At 38.0% G+C, this 25,955-nt stretch overlaps 1 long non-coding RNA gene across 18 annotated transcripts in view; it reads right to left on the reverse strand.

The window, feature by feature from the left end:
• LOC147339896 (uncharacterized) overlaps positions 1 to 25,955 on the reverse strand; it is a 784,113-nt gene that overhangs the window by 360,438 nt on the left and 397,720 nt on the right. The window contains exon 8 of one of the 18 annotated variants that reach the window (XR_015159706.1): positions 8,619 to 8,637. The exons of the other annotated variants lie outside the window; for them this stretch is intronic. This is a non-coding gene — a long non-coding RNA (uncharacterized LOC147339896). Of the gene's footprint in view, positions 1 to 8,618; positions 8,638 to 25,955 lie in introns of those variants that run through there. 18 annotated transcript variants of the gene reach the window in all.

Below are 25,955 nucleotides of genomic sequence, written 5' to 3' on the forward strand. Positions count from 1 at the left end.
TTCAGCTGCTCCTATAGGTAGGCGCTAATGCTATTAGGGTAAAGAAGAGTTGTCGCACTGATGTTGTCAGAAAAATAGCAAATGGACCGAAGTTCCTTCCCCCTGACCCAGCCTTGTAGGCAGGCAGAGGCCATCAGTCTCCCTCCCCTATAGATCAGAGAGCAGCTGGCAACAGAGAAATGTGTTTTTGCAGAGTCCCAGCTCTGGCTAAGAGAGTAGAGCATGGAATGGCAGGTGAAGAGCTATGAGACGATAACTTGATACCTGGCATGCTTCCTCTTTTTCTCAGGAAGACACTGAGGCATTCCACAGATTATTTTGATAAAACAACCAAAGTTTTTGTATGCTTAAGAATCTCAATAGATTTAATATTAATATAGGATCTTCTTTTAAATATTTGGCCTAGAATATTCTTTCCCAAAAGGAATTATTAGCCTTGGAAGATCACATCTATAAGATTTTCAACAGGCAATATTTAAAGTAAAGGATGTGATTTCCCTATGTATTTCAATGCCTATTTTCTTCCTTCCTTCCCTTCCCTTCTGTTTTCTTTCTTTTTTTTTTTTTTTTGATTCATTTTAGGAAGGGAGATCACTTGCTGTATGTCCCAGGTATAAATGTTATCTGTATCTCAGGTCAGAATGAATAGGAGGACCTTGTAAAAAGAAGTAAGTGAAAATCAAGCTGATGAAGAATAGAGGTACAAATGGGTAGATAGAATGTTAAAATTCAGTGCTGGTGAAAAGCAAACATTTGGACTATGAAATGCATTTCTGGAATTCTGCAAAGTCTCTGTAAGATGTAACATAATCAAGCAAGACTCTCAAGAACCAAACAGAATATTTAGTGAAGGGAGAAGATGCATCTTTATAAAATGGGAAGACTGACATTATATCTACTGATTAAATAGTATTTCCTATTGTAAGAGCCGATGTTATTCTAAGAGAAAGAAATGAAAATTAGCACTCATCTTTTATCATGAACAAACTAATATTTATGGGGGGTGGGAGATGTTCCTTCACATTCTCCTAATCAATTTCCCCCAGAAATATTTCCACTACACAGAAAAACTGCACTTTAAAAAGGCAATTTGAGTAAGGCTGAAATTCTGCTATGTTGTGGCTTCTGTGATTTCTCAGATCAGCAACCATGCACAGAAGAGAGTGCTAAATGTGAACTGTTCTCTTCCGCACCCTCATCCATATCTCTCTCTACTATTTAGGAGCTGACAGACAGTAAATATCCACACAACAGAGCAACAGCAAATGATAGATTGACTAGAGATGAGTTTCTCTCACTTGCCAGGGAAGATTTAGAAAATGTACCATAATTCTGTGTAATACTAGAGCAGCAGGTGAACCTAGAAAATAATTTTATATTTTTATTTCAAACAGAATTCCACTTTATACTGGCACATTACTACTCTTCTAAAGAAGGCCCTCAAAATTCCTTAAAAGATCATTTTTCCTTTTCCCCTGACTCTTTTCCTGTCTTGCTAAATTTTATGATTGCTCTCCAACATTCTACTAAAAGTATTGTCAATTTTGTATATCTACAAATCAAGAAGGAAAAGACACACCACCTAATAGCAAATTGGGCAAGTATTTAAACAGGCATGAAAAGCGACATCTAAACATCCAATGTGAAAGTGAAGTGAAAGTCGCTCAGTTGTGTCCGACTCTTTGTGACCCCATGGACTGTATAGTCCATGGAATTCTCCAGGCCAGAATGCTGGAGTGGGTAGCCTTTCCCTTTTCCAGGGGATCTTCCCAACCCAGAAATCGAACCTGGGTCTCCTGCATTGCAAGTGGATTCTTTACCAACTAAGCTGTGAGACAAGCCAATAAATATATGGAAAAGCGTTCTACCTTATTAGAGAAACACAAATTAAAAACACCATAAAATATTATTACATAAGCAAGAGAATGACAAATTTTTTAAAACACTAACAATATAAAATATGATGAAGACATGGAACAAGTAGGATTTCTAGAAACTCTTGGTACGAGTGTATGTAAATAAACTACTTTGTGAAACTGATAGTGTTTATACAAGTGGATGGCAGGCATGAAATATATGCCCCCCAAATCCAGGTACTAGAGTGTTCATAGTAGCTTCATTTGTGATGAGCAAAAAAGCCTTTTAGTTGATAGAGATAGTGCCATCGCTATGGAAAACAGCACGGAGATTCACCACCAAATGTAAGAAAAGAACTAATATATGATCCAGCAATTCCAGTTATGGGCAAAAATTCAAAATAATTAAAATCAGGATATAGGAGAGACATCCAAACGCCAATGTTCACTGCCACATTATTCACAATAGCCAAGATATGGAAATAACCTAAATGTCTATCGATAGATGAATGGATAAAGAAAACATGGTATGGACTTACAATGGAATATCATTCAGCCTTAACAAAAGAAGGTAATCCTGCAATGTATGACAACATAAATGAAACTGGATGACATTATGCTAAGTGAAATAAGCCAGTCACTGAAGTAGAAATACTTCATGATTCCACTTATGAAGCATCTAAAATAGTCAAATTCATAGAAACAGGGTAAAACAATAGTGATCATGGGCTGGGGTGAGGGGGAAATGGAAAGTTGTTTAATGACTATAAAGTTTCAGTAAGATGAATGAGTTAAGAAATCTGCTGTACAAAATAAGGCCTACAATTAAGTATTGTACACTGAAAAATTTGTTAAGAGGGTAGATCTCTATGTAAATATCCTTACCACAAAAAGAGGGACAGAAATCAGGAGGAATCTTTTTGAAGTGATGGATATGTTTATTATATTGATCATGGCGATGTTTTCATGGGTGTATCAGTTCACTTCAGTTCAGTCGCTCAGTCGTGTCTGACTCTTTGCGACCCCATGGACTGTAGCCTACCAGGCTCCTCAGTCCATGGAATTTTCCAGGCAAGAGTACTGGAGTGGGTTGCCATTTCCTTCTCCAAGGGATCTTCACAACCCAGGGATCGAACCCGGGTCTCCCGCATTGCAGGCAGACACTTTACCATCTGAGCCACCAGGGTATGGATATCACCAAACTCATCAAATTGTAAATATTAAATATGTCTTGTGTTTTGTATGTCAATTATACCCTGATACAGCGTCTTTAAAAAATATTTCAAAAAGAGAAAGTGAATGAGAGAACATGATAAGCAGTATTTATGCATCCAGTTTCTTGAAAATAACTTTTTTATGTGACTCAGGCTGTCATCATTTCTCCCCTTGCAGCAGGCTCCAGCCCAACCAGTCTTTCTGCCTCTTCGGTCTGCTCTTGCTTCCATTCATTCTTTCCTTTTTTAATAACATATTTGTGTTTTAAAACATACCATTTATACAAAATAGTATGCTAATAAATGAACAGCTCACAGGATATGAACAAAAAAAAATTGTAAAACTGAACACCCATATACTTATACCACTCTGATTAAGAAGTAGACATTAGTTTGGAGTCTTTTCTAGTCCCTCACCAATCCCAAACCCCCCTCCATCAGAGATAATCATTGTACTTAATTTTATGTTAAACATATCCTTGCATGTATTTAGATTTACAACACTGCAATGTTATAAAATGAACATGAACTAAAAATAATTTTAGTGGCATTCTGTTAGGTTTCTCTTGTTTTAAAATTTAAATGAATGGGATCATACTAATTTATTCTACTGTGAACTTTTTCATTTTGATATGTTACTAAGATTCATCTACACAGATGCCTGTATCTTTACATCATTTTGGTTTTCAGTGTTGAATAATAGCCATTGTATATCAGATGTCATTTATTCTATTTTTGATAGAAACTTGCACTGTTCATGGTTCTTTTGTTACTCCAAAGACTAATCTTAAGAGCATTCTTCTGTATATCTCTTGTATATGTATGAGAGTTTTTAGGGAATATATCTAGGAGTGGAGCCACTGGGTCATGGGGAATGTATATTTTAAAATTTACTAGGTACTGCCAAAATATATTTCAAGGTAACCAAAAAATTTCCTTCTATTTTATACCTTTACTTAGTCCTGTCATTAATTGTACTCATTCAAGCTAATGTGTAATTTTATCTTAACATTTTCATATGTTTCAATGGCCATGTTATTTCTTCTTCCATGAAAATATAGACCATGTCATTTGCTCATTTTTTTTAGGGTCAGTGTCTTTTTCTTACTGATTTCTGATAGGCTTTATATACTCTGAACTCTACAGGTTTCCTTTTAGTAATCAGTGTTGCAAATATCATTAATTTCCCACTTGCCTTTTATAGCTTGCCTTTTACTCTCTTTTTGTATCTTTTGATGAAGGGAAGTTCTTGAATTTCATATAGACCTGTGCTTAGTCACTCAGTCGTGTCCAACTCTTTGCTACCCCATGGGCTGAGGAACCTGGTGGGCTACAGCCCATGGGGATTCTCCAGGCAAGAATACTGTAGTGAGTTGCCATGTCCTCCTCCAGGGGATTTTCCCAGCCCATTTCCCAACCCATACATTTTCTCTCCTCCAGGGAAGACCAGGAGAATCCTGGTCTCCTACATTGCAGGTGGATCCTTTACCATCTGAACCACCAGGGAATCCCTCATATAGACTTAATTACCAATATTTTCCTATATAGTTTATGCTTTTTATTTATTTTTTTGCTTTTTATATTTTAAGTCCTTCCCTACCCAAAGGTCATAAAGATTTCTCTTCTATTTAAAAAAAAATAAAACATTTTCTTCCCTATTTAAGATCTTGATCGGTCTGGAATTGATTTTTGTATATGGAGGAAGTAGTTGTCTACTTTTATGTACTTCTTTTCACATATAGATAACTGCCTCTCTTTATCATTTAATGAATGGCCCATCCTTGTTCCATTGTGTTAAAATGATTCTTTGTCATATATCAAGTTTCCAAACACATGTGGAACCTTCTTTGGCTCATCCATAACTGAATCAATTCCATGGTGTTTTAAAGCATTGCCTTTATAAAAGAGAAATTACAAATATTTTTATTCATTCAGTTAAGCCAAAGTAGAATTATTAAGCAATAATTCAGTAATTAAAAATCTGTGTTCTGCAGTGAAGACCTATGGAACAAACAATAACAATGAAATAAAAAAAAAAAACATGAAAACAGTTCCTTAAGCAGTACAGTTTATCAGAAAAAGTTTCATTGTATACAAGAAGTTCTCTCTAATCATTTAGAAACTCAGGTAATTACACCTTTGGAGAGCTTTCAGTGCTCCTGTATAAACTTCATAACCTAGGACACTTTTTCCTACAATATGTATTATGGTTTTGTTAAAATTATTTCTGGGTCAACTTATACTTTGATTAAGCCAAGACATATCCAATTAGAAAATAAATGAAAATATATACATATTTAGTTCTTATTTATCAAATTTGTATCTTTGGGCCCATCTTCATCAATCATTAATCTTTAACAATCTTTATTTCTATGAAATCTGTAGTTGTTTTAGATAAATATCCTATGGAGTGTATCCCTGGAGAATTTTGAAAATACAATGATTAAAAAGTACTTCTTTTAGGATTTTGTTTTTCCTGAGGTTGAAAACAGAATAATGTAAAACTTCTCTATTTATGGAGAAGAATTTTGCACCCATGCATTACATTTCAATAGTAAACATGCAGCCAAGCTAGGAGTTCATCATTGAAAAACTAACACTGACTCATTCAGAAATCAAGTTAGTTAATTGGCCAAACTATTGATTCTAGCCAAATTGCAACCTCCCTGTAAATTAAGGACAACTGATCCAAAGAAATATCTTGTGGCTATGGCAACATAATTTTCACAATGATGTAAATATAAATGCATTTTTAAAAAGAATAAATTTTCTTCATATCATCAGATATACAGTAACAGGTATGTGATGCTATCAGTCTAACATACCTCTCTCTCTCACACACACACACACACACACACACACACAGACACACACGAAATAAAGAACACTGAGTATAACAGTAAAGCTTCACTTGTGTGGCATTTTTCTTTGTAATTAATTTAAAAAATCAGAATCTAAGGTTATAACATCCAGGGCCTTTTATATACTATTTCCTCAAAGAAATCGAGTCATCATCCCTCAGTTTATGTGGGGAATTTGTTCCAGGACTCCTATGGATATCAAAATCTGTAGATACTCAAGCCCTCATAGGACAGTCTGTCCTCAGTACCTATGGGCTCTGCATCTAAGGTGGACTGTGCTACGACTTTGCTTTACAGCATTAGTCAGACTTAGAACAATTTGGGTGACAAGTTTTTAATGGTCCCTCTTGCCAAATCTAAATTCTATGAGAGTAGGGGCTGTGTCCCTTATGTTTTGTTCAAGACATTGTCCCTATTTACTGGGACAGTATAAGCTCTCAATGGGAAGTTTGTTGGATGATTAAGTCCCTGTATAATCTGGCCAAAACATTTTTGACAATGGTCATAATTCCTTGTTTTTATCTTCTCAACTATTTATACTCCAATGGACAGAGGGGCCTGATGGGCTACAGTCCATAGGGTCACAAAGAGTGGGATATGACTGAAGCAACTTAGCACACATGCATATTAATTAATACATCAATATTTTCAAGAAAAAAATGGGGCTTTGGGTCTATTAACATATTACAACTCTACTGAGTATAGAAAAGGTTAATCTGTAGGAAAGCAGAGTGTTTAATATCTACCCTTGTGGTGCCTCAGATGCCATCATCTAAGGATTTCTTTCTGTTTTCCTGTATTGCTTTTCCCAATAGTCTTATTTTAGAATGCAGATTCTCTAGGGAGTGAATGTTCAGAGTCTAGCATATAGTAGTATAATTTAGTTTCGCCATTTCACTTTGCAATTGGGTTTCCCTGACAAAAACTCTAGACTGAAATGATCTTGGTGTGAATTTTAATCTCTTAATTGGTACTATATATACATGAGATACAGAGGATACAGAAAATAAAAGACTCAACTAGGGGTCATCAAAGAGGAGGGGAGAGTCATCAAAGTTTTAGGCACTTTATATTTGATTGACAACTCTCTACCTTAATGATTTTATTCAAAAACATTTAAAAATATGTAATCTTCTCTCATATTATTATATCCTGGAGGTGATTACAGTTGTTGTAGCTTAAATTTTCTGATGTATTTTTTTGGTTAAAAAAATTTGATCAACATACAACATAAACACAGAAAAGTACTCAACTCACAAGTGTACAGCTTCAGTGAATTTTTACAGCTAACATAGTCATTAACCCAGCACCCAAAACACTAGCACCCCAGAAAAGCTCCCCTCATGCCCCCTTCCAATTTTTTTTCACACCAAACATGAGTTTGCTGAAATATTTTCAGCTAACAGCTCTTTATAGAAAGTGTGAGCACTTATAACCTATTTTATTTTGCTTCTGAGATTTAGCCAAAATTCTGAGAAACTAAAAACAATCCCATTTGACATCCTCTGACATATCTTTAAGATTACAAAGCCAAATCTCTTAGGATAATTTTGAGAAAGGAGAAATACTCTAATTTATACATTTATTGTTTGACATGTTTCCTTAAAACTGTATCAAGGAATCAATTTCATTTGTTCTTATTACTTTTTGACTTTAAGGATGGCAACAAACTTTTCTCCTAGAAGTAACTCTTTTTAGAGACAGGTTCCAGTCAATACTTCCCTTCCACTGAGTTAAGGAGAAAGGACATCCGCATTTTCAAAGATCTGCAGATTTAGAGGACTAAATCTGCAAAAGACCTTATTCACCATTTCATCCAGACAACCCAATTTACAGATGAGAAAGTCAAGGCTCAGGAAAGCAAAGTGTTATATCACTGTATTAAGTAAGGCAGACCTGTACTAGGAACTAATCCCTCCATATCGAGTGCATACTACTACTACTACTACTACTACTACTACTACTACTAAGTCACTTCAGTTGTGTCCAACTCTGTGCGACCCCATAGACGGCAGCCCACTAGGCTCCCCTGTCCTGGGACTCTCCAGGCAAGAACACTGGAGTGGGTTGCCATTTCCTTCTCCAATGCATGAAAGTGAAAAGTGAAAGTGAAGCCGCTCAGTTGTGTCTGACCCTTTGCGACCCCATGGACTGCAGCCTACCAGGCTCTTCTGTCCATGGGATTTTCCAGGCAAGAGTACTGGAGTGGGGTGCCATTGCCTTATAGCTCTTTCCAAACTATAAACAGAGCTGCTTCTAAAGAGTGTGATGGCCTGAATGTCAGCTCTAATTCCACCTCTGACTGGTTGGGTGACCTTAGGCATACTGCTCATGTCTCTAAGGCTTAGTTGACTCAAGTTCATGGTTATTGTGTGTACTTGGCAAATAATCAACTACACATAGTTACAGTCATGATAGTTAATGCTACTACTGTTGATGACAGAGGGAAGGAAATGCAGATGTGATCCCAGTGCATACACTCTCATAAATATGGGACATCCAACATTTCACAAAACTCTTATGGATGCCTTAATGGGGATGGAACTTGTTGCCTGGCAGCCTTCTGGAATATTTTGTAGTTACCTCTGCAAAAGTAGTTTGATTGAAGAACAGTAAAATGAGACCAACAAATGTGTTCCTAGGTCACTTGTCCTGACCAACAGTTAGATACTTACATATGACTGCCAGGATATCTCAGAAGGGTACCTTTGGGAGATACAGTAAAAATTGGGTATTAATGGATTGATTAGAGTATGGATGATCATCACAAAGAGAGAATACATCTCCCCTGCTACTTCACATATAAAGAGCTGTAAGACTCTGCTCTCCCTTGATTTGGACACCAGCACAAGGTAGCCAAAATGGAACTGACTTTATGAGTAGACACATTCCATCATCAAATCATTTTGTTCTCAGAGTCAGTTATTCTGCAAAAGTTCCATGATTAAATATTATCCCCCATATTTCTCTTTTGTATTTACCCCACTAAAATTCATTTTGATTAACTCTTATCACTCTAAATTATCAAGGTGATTTTAGACACTGGCTTGACATCCAGTGTTAGCCGTTTATCCCCAGTTTTTAACAACTGAGAAGTCGTCATCGTATCTTTTGTGCTTCCCTTTGAGTTTTATATATTGAAAAGACTAGAAGAGAAGGTTGGAATACTCTGGGATGTCTAAATATATTTCCATCACAAAAATACTGATACAGTCCATTGTCCAATGTACTTTGAACATAGCCATTTAAAACACCTGCGAATCAACTCAAGCATACAATTATCTAGTTCTTACATTATCCTCTTTTTCATCAAGACTAAGTGATAAAGATTTTGGGTTTAACCCTATAGAAATAACAGGATCCAAATACATGCGCAACTGCTAAAATATTAACCAATTGATAATAGCCAATCACCTTAAGTTACCACAGGTTAGGTTCCTTTTACCAAGATCCTTTAGTTACTCTCAATATTTGTTTCACTGACTTGGAAAAGCAGAAGTTTACTAAACTCGTTTAGCTTTTTTTTAAATTGAAATCCATATATATACTCCCTGGAATAAGGAAATCATTGTAGTATTACTTGTCAGGTTTGCATACTGGAAATAATTTTATACTCCATTCAGTCTAGCTGCCCAACAGAACACTAGATTATTCAGTGTAGTAGACATCAGGAAAATGGCCTAAGATTCTGTTACACAGTTCTCAAAGGAAATATTTGCATGCCTCAACATCATTCTTATTCAGTAAATAAATAAGAGTCCTAATCTGAGAACTTTCCTGCTCACAGGGAAGCTTGCTTGTTCAACAATTTCTCTGGGAGTTTCAAGACACCCATCTGCAGCTGTTCTTTTAACTGGACTTTATTAAACACATGCTTTACAAAGAAAACTCAATCTGCTCATTCAGAGGCAGAGTAATACTGGAACACATTTCATTTGGGAAGGGGAAAAGAAAGTGACCACTAGAAAAGGATGTGGTTTCATAGGGGTCAGTGTAAGAGTTATGTAAAAACCCATTTTCTGTCATCATTATAGACCTCAATTCATGTAAGAAATGCAACTTATTCATCACATACTGATGATTTGAATGGACTTCAGAAAGGATATTTGAAACTCAAAGGAATTTTTGCAGTTACTGTCATTTTTTTAGCTATATATTCCAGTTATTTATATTTTGTCTCTCAGTTGCAAATGGAGCATTTTGTATTCTACAAATGCAAGGGCTGAACTCTGAAAACTGTTATTTTCCAGACTCCTTTGCCAGTTGGCTTCCTGTTAGATTCAACTAATAGAAGACATTAGAATGAGACTGGAAAGCTGGGGTAAAGACTGTGGTTTTGTTTCAGGTCCAGCATCAGCAGTTTCTTTCAGTTGACTTTCTTTTCAGCATTCCCATAACACCAGTCTCATTGTGCCTACTCAGAGATACCACAAGCAGCCAAGTGTCCCTATCCCCTCAGAAGTGTGAACTCCAGCTATGTACACTCCCTTCTCTAAGATCCTAAGTTACTAGATGGAAATGTAAATTGGTATGACCGCTAAGGAGAACAGTATGGAGGTCCCTTTAAAAACTAAAAATAGAGCTACTATATGGTTGGATGGCATCACAGACTCGATGGACATGAGTTTGAGCAAACTATGGGAGATGGTGATGGACAGGGAAGCCTGTTGTGCTGCAGTCCATGGGGTCACAAAGAGTCAAACACAACTGAGCAACTGAACTGAATTGATGTGATCCAACAATCCCACTCCTGGGCATATGCCCAGAGAAAACCATAATTCCAAAAGATGCATGCACCTCAGTGTTCACTGAAGCACTATTTACAATATCCAGGACATGGAAGCAACCTAAATGTCCACAACAGAGGAATGGATAAAGAAGACGTGGCACATATATATGATGGAATATTACTCAGCCATAAAAAGGAACAGAACTGTGCCATTTGCAGAGGCATGGATGGACCTACAGGCTGTCATACTAAGTGAAATAAGTCAGAAAGAGAAAAACAAATATCATATATTAACACATATATGTATAATCTATTTGTGAAGCAGAAATAAAGACACAGATGCAGAGAATAAATGCATGGACACCAAGGGGGTAAAAGAAGAGCTGGATGAACGGGAATATTGGGATTGAGATATGTATATATACATATACACACACACCTTTGTATAAAATAAGTAACTAATGATCACCTACTGTATAGCACAGGGAACTCTATTCAGTGCTCTGCGGCGACCTAAATGGGAAGAAAATTCAAAACTGAGTGGATATATGTATACATACATCTGGTTCATTTTGCTGTACAGCAGAAAGTAACACAACACTGTACAGCAACTATGAGCATGTGTGCTGAGTCTCTCAGTCATGTCTGACTCTTTGTGAATCTATGGACTGTATGTAGCCTGCCTGGCTCCTCTGTCCATGAGACTGAGATTCTCCAGGCAAGAACACTGGAGTGGGTTGCCATTTCCTTCTCCAGGGGTCTTCCTGACCTAGGGATTGAACTCGCATCTCCTGAATCTTCTGGATTGGTAGACAGGTGCTTTACCACTGAATCACCAGGGAAACAACTATACTCCAACAAAAATGTTAAAAGAAAGATCCTAGTTTACCAGAATTCGCTGGATGGTAACCTAAGTCTGAGATCCAATTCAGCCAGTCTCCTCCTCCCAGGTCCTAGGTTCTGGCTACCCTTAATTTCTTCCCTTTAATACTCTCAGACTTAGAGCTGGTAGATGTCTCTCACAGTTATTATCTTTGGGTCACCAGTCTTCCTTTTGCTCTTTCAGCAAAATGGATAAAGAAGATGTGGCACATATATATGATGGAATATTACTCATAAATAAAGTTTATTTATGTTACATAAATAAAGTTGCACATATATATGATGGAATATTACTCATAAATAAAGTTTATTTATGTAACATAAATAAAGTTTATTTATGTAACATAAATAAAGTTACATAAAGGTATACCAATCCCTTATGTTAAATTCCTTCTGCTGAATACCTAGTGTGGTTTCTATTTAACTAAATGGATCATAACTGATAAATTATAAATGACTATTTTCCCCAAAATGTTCTTTAATAAAATTTTTAAAGTATTGCTTGTTAATAAGTAGTTGCTTTGTGCATATTTTTCTCTTGAAAAAAAAATTAAGACATTCAACATTTGAAAGTGACCAAGCTGCTGTAATGATTCAGTTCAGTTCACTCACTCAGTCGTGTCTGACTCTTTGCGACCCCATGAATCGCAGCACGCCAGGCCTCCAGTCCATCACCAACTCCCGGAGTTCACTCAGACTCACGTCCATTGACTCAGTGGTGCCATCCAGCCATCACATCCTCTGTCATCCCCTTCTCCTCCTGCCCCCAATCCCTCCCAGCATCAGAGTCTTTTCCAATAAGTCAACTCTCCACATGAGGTGCCCAAAGTACTGGAGTTTCAGCTTTAGCATCATTTCTTCCAAAGAAATCCCAGGGCTGATCTCATTCAGAATGGACTGGTTGGATCTCCTTGCAGTCCAAGGGACTCTCAAGAGTCTTCTCCAACCCCACAGTTCAAAAGCATCAATTCTTCGGCACTCAGCCTTCTTCACAGTCCAACTCTCACATCCATACATGACCACTGGAAAAACCATAGCCTTGACTAGACGGACCTTTGTTGGCAAAGTAATGTCTCTGCTTTTGAATATGCTATCTAGGTTGGTCATAACTTTCCTTCCAAGGAGTAAGTGTCTTTAAATTTCATGGCTGCAATCACCATCTGCAGTGATTTTGGAGCCCAAAAAATAAAGTCTGACACTGTTTCCACTGTTTCCCCATCTATTTCCTATGAAGTGATAGGACCAGATGCCATGATCTTAGTTTTCTGAATGTTGAGCTTTAAGCCAACTTTTTCACTCTCCACCTTCACTTTTATCAAGAGGCCTTTTAGTTCTTCTTCACTTTCTGCCATAACGGTGGTGTCATCTGCATATCTGAGGTTATTGATATTTCTCCCAGCAATCTTGATTCTAGCTTGTGCTTCTTCCAGTCCAGCATTTCTCATGATGTACTCTGCATATAAGTTAAATGAGCAGAGTGACAATATACAGTCTTGACATACTCCTTTTCCTATTTGGAACCAGTCTGTTGGTCCATGTCCAGTTCTAACTGTTGCTTCCTGACCTGCATATAGGTTTCTCAAGAGGCAGGTCAGGTGGTCTGGTATTCCCATCTCTTTCAGAATTTTCCACAGTTTATTGTGATCCACACAGTCAAAGGCTTTGGCAGAGTCAATAAAGCAGAAATAGATGTTTTTCTGGAACTCTCTTGATTTTTCCATGATCCAGCAGATGTTGGCAATTTGATCTCTGGTTCCTCTGCCTTTTCTAAAACCAGCTTGAACATCAGGAAGTTCATGGTTCACTTATTGCTGAAGCGTGGCTTGGAGAATTTTGAGCATTACTTTACTAGTGTGTGAGATGAGTGCAATTGTGCAGTAGTTTGAGCATTCTTTGGCATTGCCTTTCTTTGGGATTGGAATGAAAACTGACCTTTTCCAGTCCTGTGGCCACTGCTGAATTTTCCAAATTTGCTGGCACATTGAGTGCAGCACTTTCACAGCATTATCTTTCAGGATTTGAAATAGCTCCACTGGAATTCCATCACCTCCACTAGATTTGTTCGTAGTGATGCTTCCTAAGGCCCACTTGACTACACATTCCAGGATGTCTGGCTCTAGGTCAGTGATCACACCATCGTGATTATCTGGGTCGTGAAGATCTTTTTTGTACAGTTCTTCTGTGTATTCTTGCCACCAATTCTTAATATATTCTGCTTCTGTTAGGTCCATACCATTTCTGTCCTTTATCGAGCTCATCTTTGCATGAAATGTTCCCTTGGTATCTCTAATTTTCTTGAAGAGATCTCTAGTCTTTCCCATTCTGTTGTTTTCCTCTATTTCTTTGCATTGATTGCTGAGGAAGGCTTTCTTATCTCTTCTTGCTATTCTTTGGAACTCTGCATTCAGATGCTTATATCTTTCCTTTTCTCCTTTGCTTTTCACTTCTCTTCTTTTCACAGATATTTGTAAGGCCTGCCCAGACAGCCATTTTGCTTTTTTGCATTTCTTTTCCATGGGGATGGTCTTGATCCCTGTTTCCTGTACAATGTCACGAACCTCATTCCATAGTTCATCAGGCACTCTGTCTATCAGATCTAGTCCCTTAAATCTATTTCTCACTTCCACTGTATAATCATAAGGGATTTGATTTAGGTCATACCTGAATGGGCTAGTGGTTTTCCCTACTTTCTTCAATTTAAGTCTGAATTTGGTAATAAGGAGTAATGATTATGTGAACCTTAAAAATGTAAACACACAAACTTGTTCAATAACTATAAATATTTGATTCAGGGAAATAAATTTTGTTAAAGAAGACTCTGAAATAAAGCTTATTCCTCATGATTATGCAAATATGTTGCCAATAAACAAAGTTTGCTGGTCACCTATCATGAGTAGTAAGTCAGTCCCAAACTGACAGTCTGGGTCTATAGGAGCAATTAGAAGATGAGACTGATGGAGACTGATGTTTGTTAAAGGCCTATGTAGTAGACAAGTACTTTTAACACATTTTTCTTTGGTTTATCATCACAGAAATGAATAAGATAACTATTATCTCTATGTTGTGGAAAAGGAATACAGGCTAAAGAGGATAAACTACTACTTGGGTCAGTAGCTCAGTCATGTCTGACTCTTTGCGACCCTATGGACTGCAGCCAGGCTCCTCTGTCCATAGGATTCTCCAGGCAAGAATACTGGAGTGGGTTGCCATTTCCTTCTCCAAACTATTGCTTCAGTTTAGTTCAGTCACTCAGTCATGTCCAACTCTTTGCGACCCCATAAACCACAGCATGCCAGGCCTCCCTGTCCATCACCAACTCCCGGAGTCCACCCAAACCCATGTCCATTGAGCCGGTGATGCCATCCAACCATCTCATCCTCTGTTGTCCCCTTCTCCTCCTGCCCTCAATCTTTCCCAGCATCAGGGTCTTTTCCAATGAGTCAGCTCTTTGCATCAGGTGGCCAAAGTTTTGGAGTTTCAGCTTCAACATCAGTCCTTCCAATGAACACCCAGGACTGATTTCCCTTAGGATGGTCTGGTTGGATCTCCTTGCAGTCCAAGGGACTCTCAAGAGTCTTCTCCAACACCACAGTTCAAAAGCATCAATTCTTTGGTGCTCCGCTTTCTTTATAGTCCAACTCTCACATCCATACATGACCACTGGAAAAACCATAGCCCTGACTAGATGCACCTTTGTTGGCAAAGTAATGTCTCTGCTTTTTAATATGCTGTCTAGGTTGGTCATAACTTTCCTTCCAAGGAGTAAGTGTCTTTAAATTTCATGGCTGCAATCACCATCTGCAGTTATTTTGGAGCCCAGGAAAATAAAGTCAGCCATTGTTTCTGCTGTTTCCCCATCTATTTGCCATGAAGTGATGGGACTGGATGCCATGATCTTAGTTTTCTGAATGTTGAGCTTTAAGCCAACGTTTTCACTCTCCTCTTTCACTTTCATCAAGAGGCTCTTTAGTTCTTCTTCACTTTCTGCCATAAGGGTGGTGTCATCTGCATATCTGAGGTTATTGCTTAATGTCATATAATTGGTATGAGACAGACATAACTTTAATCCAAAGGTCTGTCATCACTTATACCATACTCCATTCCTGCTTAGAGGTCATGATTCTCTAGTTTTAATAACTGTATACACACACCATCACAAAAATGACTTAATATTTACACAACTAAATATAAATATATATTATGGAAAGTAACAACTTGATCATTTAGCTTGTCATCACCATACATTACATATTTTAAAATCTAATTTTGCTATATAAAATAAAATGAAGTGTTCAAAAGGTATAAAGAAGTAATTCAATGAATCCTTCTGCTATTAGACAAGTCTTCACCTAGTGCCCATGATAAAGTTACATAAATAAAAAAGAAATAATTAGTATGGGAGAAGGGAGATAAAACACTGAACAATTTAATTGGATTTTGTTGAAGTAAGAAATGACAGACTAAACTATAAATAGGGAAATGGTACAGTTATCTGGGTAGAACAGAAATAATAGCTGATCAGGGACAAAGACATAGGGATTTCAAATCCCATTTTACCACTGACTCACTTCGTAACATTTGACAAGTTATAAACTGGCTGATTTTTACTTCTCCCATAAGAAAACAGAGGGAAGATGATATGACAGTAAAGCTCTATATCATAGGATCATTGTAAGAAATAACTATTCAAAGAAATTATCATAAGGTACTCAGACAATATCAAATACTGCATAATAATACAGTTAAGTAGACAAAATGACTCAAATTCACAGATTAATATAGTGACTAAGCTTTCATGTGACCCTCTGAAAACAGGACAAGAAGCTATTTATGAAATTAAGGGTGGAATTTATTGCTATATACATTCCAGTCATCCCAATGAAAAGGTTGGCTTATATAGGTGTGAACATACAGCAATTGTGCAAACATTCAATTGATCTAGTTCTACAGGGGCCAATCACCTAAGTTTCAGTGAATCAGATCCCTTGAATGTTAAATTTTGTCCAACTCAGATACCTTTCTAGAAACAACGCCAAAGGCTATAGACAGACACCAAGAATATAGTGTCTATGAAAGTTTCACAAGGGAGCTCCAACATACTGCAGCCAGCCCGTAGCATGCTCGCAGAGAAGTACCAAACTATAGGGAATGCATTAGTTGGCATGCAGGGAAGTCCTTGACAAAAATAGTAACCCCCAAGTAATGGATAATTATAATCCAGACAGGAATATCAACAAGCCTTAACTGAAATGTAAGCCTAAAGCAAAATGTAAGATTCAACACTCAATACAACTCACAGGGCTGAGAATCTAGTACAATTTTAGTCAGATATTGAAATTAAACAGGTGATATAATCTGGAAGAATGGGCTAATGGCATGAACTTATATATAATAGAATATCTTGAGAAGTAAGGTTGCATTTAGGGCAATTTATCCAAGATATAAGAGGAAGATGTGGAGCTAAGAACTCAGTTCTGTGAAATAAATCTCACTTTCTAAAGAAAATCAGGCTCTGATTAGTAAGCCAGGAGCCTTTGTCCCCTTCTAGGCTCTAGAAAGGAAGAGACAGAAGTAGACAGGGAGATAAACCTCTAACCTCTCAGTGGGGGCTCAAAGAGATTATATTCCAAAAGTGTCCCTAGGGTACAGAGAATATCTAGGGTTAGTTTCTCCCCAGTCCCCTCAAACCCCCATCCCCTGAATTTCTGAGGACCACTATAAGCCTTCCTTTTATCCTCGCACCAGGTATTTAGAAGAATTGCCTAATGATTTCTCAGTCTGGGCTGCACTGATACCAAGGTCAAGGAGAGTAAGGCTGCAGATTACTGGAAGATTAATTTGTTCAAGGGAGCTGCACAAGGCAATGAAAAGGAGATTGACATACAGGATTCTTCTGTAAGTGAAGTAAACATTTATAAAATCATTTAAGTGTTCCATTGAGTTCTGAATCTCAAAATGAGAAAGTATTACCTTAAATTTATCAGAGCTTTTTACAAAGAATTAACACAATTGATCTAGCAATTGGCCAAGAGGAAAGCAACATGTACCTATGGGAAATGAATGCATACAATTAATTACAACCAGAAAAGGATTGCTAGCTGAAATCATTTGAGCAAGTTCATGAGAAGTTTGAATAAAAATATATTATAGAGGGCTCACTTTTAGCCACAGGAGAGGTCATGGTACAGAAAAATAGAAGGCAAATATCTCTTAACAAAGGAAGTTAAGATGCTAACATAGTGTGTATTTACTGTGTGCCAAGAATTTTTATATTTTTCACAAGTGCTAATTTAACAAATCCTCAAAACCACCCTTGGAGAAGGCAATGGCACCCCACTCCACTATTCTTGTCTAGAAAATCCCATGGATGGAGGAGCCTGGAAGGCTGCAGTCCATGGGGTCACTAAGAGTCGGACATGACTGAGCGACTTCACTTTCACTTTTCACTTTCATGCATTGGAGAAGGAAATGGCAACCCACTCCAGTGTTCTTGCCTGGAGAACCCCAGGGACAGGGGAGCCTGGTCCCCATAGGGCTGCCATCTATGGGGTCACACGAGTCGGACACGACTGAAGTGACGCAGCAGCAGCAGCAAAACCACCCTATGAGAGGGTATCATTTGTATTCCCATATTACAGGTGAACAGACTGGATCATAGAAAGGTTATGTGACTGGCCCAAGGTCACACAGTTTATACATTGTGGTACTAAAGTTCCAACTCAGGCAGCCTGACCCCAGAGTTCATTTTCTTAACCAATACATGGTTCGGCCTATTCAAGAGCTGACTCCAGACTGACGATTCTAGCTGTAAGGCAAGTTTCTTTAATACCTGACTCCATGCTGATTATTCTTGTTCTGGAGCAAGGAGAAGCCCACACACCCCAGCTAGAGAGTAGGTCCCACTCACAACTAGCGAAAAGCCTGAGAAGCAATGAAGACTCAGCACAACCAAAAATAAATAAATAAAATTATTAAAAAAAAAAATAAATTGACTGAAAATCGATCAGGGCAAATGCTCACGGGTGTTCAGGATTCACATGCCAACGTAACCAGTAAGTATAGTGTTAAGGTCACATGGGATTCTGTGTCTCATGCGGAAAGAGTATCAGTGTCCTCATTTTTCAGATACAAAAACAGCCTGAGAATGAGGGACTGACCATCTGAGGTCACACAAGCGGTTAGGAGCTGGGCTGCAGACCTCAAGGCAAGCATCTGATCTCTGTTCTTTGACTCTCAAGTCCATTGCCCCACTCACTTAAATTCAATTTAAGGTTGGCAAACAGTGATGCCAAAAGAAGGAATGGAGATAAAAACATCAGAAGAAATTCTTCGTAGAACAAACTTTTCCACTGAAAGCTAGATGGTAAGAGCACTTTTTAGCTCATGATTTAAAGAAAAACTCTATTTAATACCATCTTTGACAATACTAACGATTTACAACTATGCAGTTGCAGTTATCCAGTGTAAATAATTCACTGGTGTAAGATTTACCCTGTAAACTGCAGGGACAACAAGGGGAAAAAAAACTGTTGCTGTGAAGTTATTTATAATTTGTGTTTATATAAGTCAGGATTCCTAGCAGGAAACACAAATCACTGTAGTTATTCTAAGAAAGAAAAGACTTAAATCAGGGATTTAGTGATACAGAACCATTGAAAGCCAGAAAGGACCAGAAATCAGGGGCCATCACTTAAATTCTTGGGTTTAAAAACCTGCCACCATAGATGTGATCCAAGGATTAGGAGGTTGCCTCTGGACAAATGCCTCTGCATACCAATAAAATTGGTTATTTAATTCTGAAACCCTGATTTTGACTGTCATAGCTTTTTCTAGACACTCTTGGCTTCACCACCTCTGCAGGCCAGGAGAAGGAGCATGTAGAATTTGGCCTCTGCCTAAAGTCTGCATTCTAAATCTCTTAATGAATGAATCTAGTTGAAGGGAGTTAACTCATAGTTGTCTAGGAAATAGTGTTTAGTTTCTAGTCTCTGTAGAATTAGATAGTACATAGAAAAATGTGGGGATTATTGGAGTGCTCCAATCATGTTCATCATGGTGTCAGCTGTTTATAATTTAATAACAGGAAAAACACACCTTAAAGTTTTGAGAAACCGAAGTGTTAGAGTAAGACTCTTTTTGTTCAACCTTTTAACGTGAGGAGAGAGGGTAGAGGAAGAATGAAGAAGGAAAACACAGTCTGAGTGTTATTCCTTTCATTCCTGTTGTCCTGCTGTGTAGCAAGGCAGAGAGCCAAAACTTAAATGATGGTCTTCATAAATTACTAACTTTTTAAAATATTAACATCCCTGGATAGGGCCATGTTTTAAGCACCTATCTTTTAATAGTTTGAAAGTTATTAGCAGGATTGATGGCATGGTTCATGGGTGGGTTTCTGAGACAGATTTTATCCATTTTACATTTTTGCCCAAAAGGAAATTTAAAGCTAAGTGTAACTCAGACTCAGGTTTGAATAACAGCTCCTCTACTTTTTGTGATCTTAAGCAAGTTGCTTGAATTGCCAATGTCATAATGATTTTGTATAAGAATGAAAACTGCATATTTACAGGGTTTTGGGATGATTAAGTTAATTTCACAGTGCTTCCAATGCTAAATGACAAGATGAAGACAACAAAGGTTTGAATCATAATTAAAAACTCAGAGAATTTACCAGGAATTAGAATAAAAGGGCCATCATAGAGCAATTAGGACTGAGGTTGGGATTTTATAGGTAGTAAAATTGGCAGAGACTTTGTAGGCAGAGGAAGTAAGTGTCAGACTTGGTAGATGGAAAGGAGATGGTGAGGGTCTGGTCTCAGAACATCTTCAGGAGTAAAGGGACGAAAAAGAAGGGGCCACTGAAACCTTCTGGTAAATGTTCATCTAATAAGACCTCATGACGGTACTGAATAGAGGAGAAATAATGGTGAATTCTTTTCTGTGGGAAGTTTTTATTAGGATATACCTGGTCTAAGTTGCTTATAGTAAATAAACCTGGATTTTTTTTTTTTTAATGAGGCATGGCATACTGGAAAAAGTCAGTATTAACTATGTAAATACCATAGTGTTTAATGGAGATGTTTATGACTAAAAAACCAAAAAACTCACTCTGTGTAACTGGTACCTCCTATGGATTACTCAGACAACTCATGTAAAATCTGATCCAGAGCCAACACCAATATAGAAAAGAAGAACTTGGCAGTTGCACTGGCAGTCTATGATTCCATGCTTCACCTGTGTCTAGTAATTCCCATGTCCTTAGAATTATTAGTTTGAAACAGGGTAAAATCTCTAGTTCTAGAGAGTGTGATTTAAAAATCCAACCCTTTAATTTACCGCCATGGCATAGATGATTCATACAGAAGACAGTGAGTAGAACACATCCATTGAGGCAAGGACTTGATTTGACTTATGAAAGGCAGTCTTTGGAAAAGGGAGTTGTAATTTAATTTGAGAGTTTAAAACAAGAGGTTTTGGAATTTGGATTTCATGTTATAAGGGAATGATAGTGGTGGATTTAAATAGGATGAAATAGGTGTGTTAATCCAGTAAAACAGTACATAGGAGAACAGGAAAGAAATGAGCTTTTTGGTAAAAGATCTTGTAGATGAGTGTGGTAATGCAGGCAAAAGTGGTGAGAAGACTGTAACAGCTTGAACAGATGCTTGAGAAACTATAATGAAAATAAAGTGTTCTTAGAGATTTATTAGTTATAAAAAATAAGGAGTTAAATGTAGTAGTTTTTAGGCTGACTGACAGATGCTGTCTCAGACAGAAACAGTTAAGTCTGGAGTTAGTTTGACATAGGATGAATTTTATGGAGCTAGTAGAATACACAGGCACATACCCAAACTGTCTCGCGCATATACACACACACATAATCCATGTCTGGAGGTGTAAAGACATACAGACATGTAGTTGATCTCGGAGTGTAAATCAGTTACCAAAGTAATTATTAAGTCCTCTGAGAGTGATGAGGATATATAAAGAATTTATGCCCAATTGAAAGGATAACCAAAAAAAAAAAAAAAAATCACAGAAGTGGTCCCAATGATCCCTCTCCTGTTCTCCATCCTCTAGTCACAAAGTGTGACAAATGTGTAGAATGACCAATGTCACATTCTTGATCCATTTAGAACCATGACTTTTCAGTGAAAAGACTTCGGTACATTGTTTCCTTGGCTTGTATCAGGGGAGAAATATCTGGGGTTTAGGTTGAGATTCAAACCATCACGTGAAGCAAGCTATACATTACAGTAACTCCACAACTCTGACTAGGGCATCTTTTTCTTCACTCTCTTTGTGACCATTCTTGTCTATCAAAAGCACAAATCATACTTCCCAAAGTTGTTTCATCAGAAGTGGGTTTCTCTTCACTTGGTGTATGAGGTCCAGTCAGAGGAGTTCATCATTGTGGTAAGTTGAATAATGTTCACCCAAAGATGGCCATGTCCTAATCGCTGGTACCTATGAATATGGTATCTTACGTGGACAAAGGAACTTCACAGATGAGACTATGGAAAGGGTTTTGATCTGGGGAGCATGTCCTAGATTTTCCAGGTGAATCAAATGTAATCACAAGGGTCCTTAAGACAGGAAAGCAGGAGAGTTAAAGTGATAGAGAAGACGTGCTGATGGAAGCACAGACTGGAGTAATGCATTGAGGGGAAGGAGCCATGAACCAAGGAAAGCTCGTGGGCTGTAGAAGCTGTGAAAGTCAAGGAAAAAGATTCTCCTGTTTAGCTCAGTGAGATTGATTTTAGACATCTGATGTCCAGACTGTAAGATTTGAAATTTCTCTTGTTTAAAGTCAATAAAAGTGTGGTAATTTCTATAGCAGTGATAGGAAACTAATGCAGGCTTCTAATCATTTTTGGAGCACCTATGTCATCATAGTTAGGAAGATAGTATTTAGGTAACTTACAAAAAAGGAGGAAAATTTGTATAGACAGATTGTTCTGATGCAGAGAATGTTCTATCTGATCTAGGGTGCACTTTACGTGCCAAATACTCACATTTTAAGCCCCAAATTTAACATAATCCCTGCCACTTCCCTCAAGAGGAGGAGAACATGGCATTTTTCTATAAGAAAGTTCCCAATTCACAGACTAACCCACATTTATCTTTTAGAATTGCAGCCCCCTATGTGATTATCACGAATTGAAACTTCTTCAAAATATCCTCTGGGATAAATCAGAGGCATTAAGAGAAAAAGACCCAAGAAAGTATCATTAATATGGCAATTGAAATTGTACTGATTACTTTAGAGAGAATAGTTCCAGTTAGGTTGAGGTTGAAAGATCACCTCAATCGAGAAGTGGTTCTCAGTCAGGAACAATCTATCCCCCAGGAGACCCTCAGCAAAATCTGGAAACACGTTTGGTTGTCACAAGTCTGGGAATGCTGCTCGCATCTAGTGGATAGAGGCCAGGGATGCTACTGGACATCCCACCGTAGACACAAGACAGTTCTCTCCCCAACCAGGCAAGAATTATACAGTCCAAAACGTCAGTGGTGCTGAGGTTGGAAACCCTGCATAGAATAAATAAGAAAATCTGTGTGACTATGTTTATTTTTCAGAAAATAAAACTGGAACTAAGAGAAAAGAAATGATCAAATGTATGCCATCTGAGTCCTAGCTAGATACCTTTCAATAACATACCCTGTCTAAAATTAATCTCAATCAATAGAGAAGAATGCATATGTTCTCATATATACTGAAGGTATGTAAATGTTAAGGCCCTTTCAAGTATAAAATAAATCTCAGTGTAACCCTTCAAGAAGTTCTAATGGAAATTTATAACTTACAGAAAGAATAAGCCTTTGTAAGTAATTCAAGTCATCTGTATCATTAGTTTATACAAACAAATAGCTTTCATTTAAATATAAGCCTACCTTCAGAAGGAAATAAGAAGCCCAACTTCAGAAAGAAATCACTTCATCACCGGAAGATTTTATTCCAGAGGAAAAAATTAACTTCTTTGTTCATATGGATTTTGAAATTTTATTCCTATGTGGATCATTTATTTTAATCTTAGATGAATAAATTCAATGTTATCCAGTTAATTATATTTGAGGGGAAAGCAGAATCATTGTGATATATTGTACACACTGCTATAAAACTAATACTGGGTATAAGAACATTTCATAAGCTAATGATAGCATATAAGCCCATAGAAATGATAAAGAGAAAAATAGACCAAATTTACTTTCTTATCCAATTAGAATAAAAGAATATTCTTCCATTCATTTAGGAAATACTTATTGATCATTAACTCAGTGTCAGGGCCTATGCTAAATGTTTAGGAAATAAAAAATGGGTATCGAGGTGCCATCCTAAAGAACTTCACAGTTAAGCGAATAAAGCAGTGGGGGAGAATAAAAATTACATTTAATAAGCCTTAATAGTGATATTGCAGGATAGTTTCCATGTGATGCTGGCTCTGAGAAGCTTAATTATGCAGGATTTCTTTTGAGGGAGTGTTCTATGGATCAACACCTATGGAGGAAGGGAAGGAAGAGACATTTGACACAGGGAAAGGCTGGCTGCACACAGATGAATTGATGCTGTCAGACTGTGGTGCTGGAGAAGACTCTTGAGAGTCCCCTGGACAGCAGGGAGATCAAACCAGTCAGTCCTAAAGGAAATCAACCCTGAATATTCATTGGAAGGACTGATGCTGAAGTTAATGTGCCAATACTTTGGCCACCTGATGTGAAGAGCTGACTCACTGGAAAAGACCCTGATGCTGGGAAAGATCGAGGGCAAAAGGAGAAGGGGACAACAGAAGATGAGATGGTTAGAAAGCATCACCGATTCATTGGACATGAATTTGAGCAAACGCCAGGAGATAGTGGAGGATAGGGAAGCCTGGCATACTTACAGTCCATGGGGTCACAAAGAGTCAGACACAACAAAGGCTGGTCTGTCATGTAGTCTCAACAATGTCCTCAGATGACCCCAGGGGGAACTCTAAAGATGACATGGCCTTTCAGAGTTGTTCTACTTTGGGACAAGTGCACATGCTCAGTCACTTCAGTCATGCCCGACTCTTTGCAGCCCCATGGACTGTAGCCCACCAGGCTCCTCTGTCCATGGGATTCTCTAGGCAAGACTACTGGAGTGGGTTGCCATGTCCTCCTCCAAGGGATCTTCCTGAATGAGGGATTGAACCTGAGTCTCTTATGTCTCCTTCATAGGCAGGCAGGTTCTTTACCATTAGCACCACCTGGGAAACCCAAGCTGGGACAAGAGAGTGGATCTTTATAACCTGAGTATCAATAAGTCACTGGATACTGTCTGTCCCTGAAAAGAGTGCAAGAGTTTCGATGGGGCAGCTCTTGCAGATAAGGGGAATTCCCAAAGAGAGGTGAGGGCTGAAGGCTGTCCATGGCAGCATTCTCCACAGATAGGGGAAATTCAGTCCTAAATAGACTGAATAGACTCCCCACAGATAGAGTCATTCAATCCTAAATGAGAATCTAAGCAAAAAGCACAGCCTCCATAAATGGTATGCACAGAGAGTCCTAGGGAGCTAGTTGAAGGGCATGAACTAACTGAGTGATATGGGTAGAACATATTTGTTGTTGATCAGTTGCTCGGTGGTGTCTGATTCATTGTGACCCCATGGATTGCAGCACGCCAGACGTTTCTGTCCATGGGATTTCCCAGGCAAGAGTACTGAAGTGGGTAGCCATTCCCTTCTCCAGGGGATCTTCCTGAACTAGGGGTCAAACCCGGGTCTCCTGCATTGACAGGCGGATTCTTCACCACTAAGCCATCAGTAGAAAGAGCCAAGTAGAAAGTACAGGATGGGTATAATGCTACTGAACTGGAATTTGAACTGAAACTTGGACTATGATGAGGATTGTTCCAAGTAAAAAAGCTAGGGAATCACCTTCCAGGCAGAGGGAACAACATGTATAAAGTAATGGAGCCAAAAGGGCAAAGCATATATAATTATTAGAGAAATGCAAAATCAAAAGTAGCATGAGACATCACCTCACACCAGTCAGAATGGCCATTATCAAAAAATCTACAAACAATAAATGCTGGAGAGGGTATGGAGAAAAAGGAACCACCTACACCATTGGTGGGGATGTAAATTGGTATAGCCACTATGGAGAAGAGCATGGAGGTTCCTTTAAAAACTAAAAATAGACCATATGACCCAGCAAGCCCACTTCTGGGCTGATATCTGGACAAAACTATAAACTGAAAAGATACATGCACACTAATGTTCACTGCAACACTATTTACAAAAACTAACGCATGGAAGCACCCTGTGTCCACTGAGAGAAGAATGGATAAGGAAGATGTATATGTGTATCACACACACACACACACACACACACAATGGAATGTCAGTCAGCCATGAAAATCAATGAAATAATGTCACTTACAGTTACATGGATG

This window comes from Bos grunniens, chromosome X, assembly GCF_055505025.1.
Source record: "Bos grunniens cultivar Pamir isolate PY7600 chromosome X, Bosgru_T2T1.0, whole genome shotgun sequence".
NCBI classification, from domain to species: domain Eukaryota; kingdom Metazoa; phylum Chordata; class Mammalia; order Artiodactyla; family Bovidae; genus Bos; species Bos grunniens.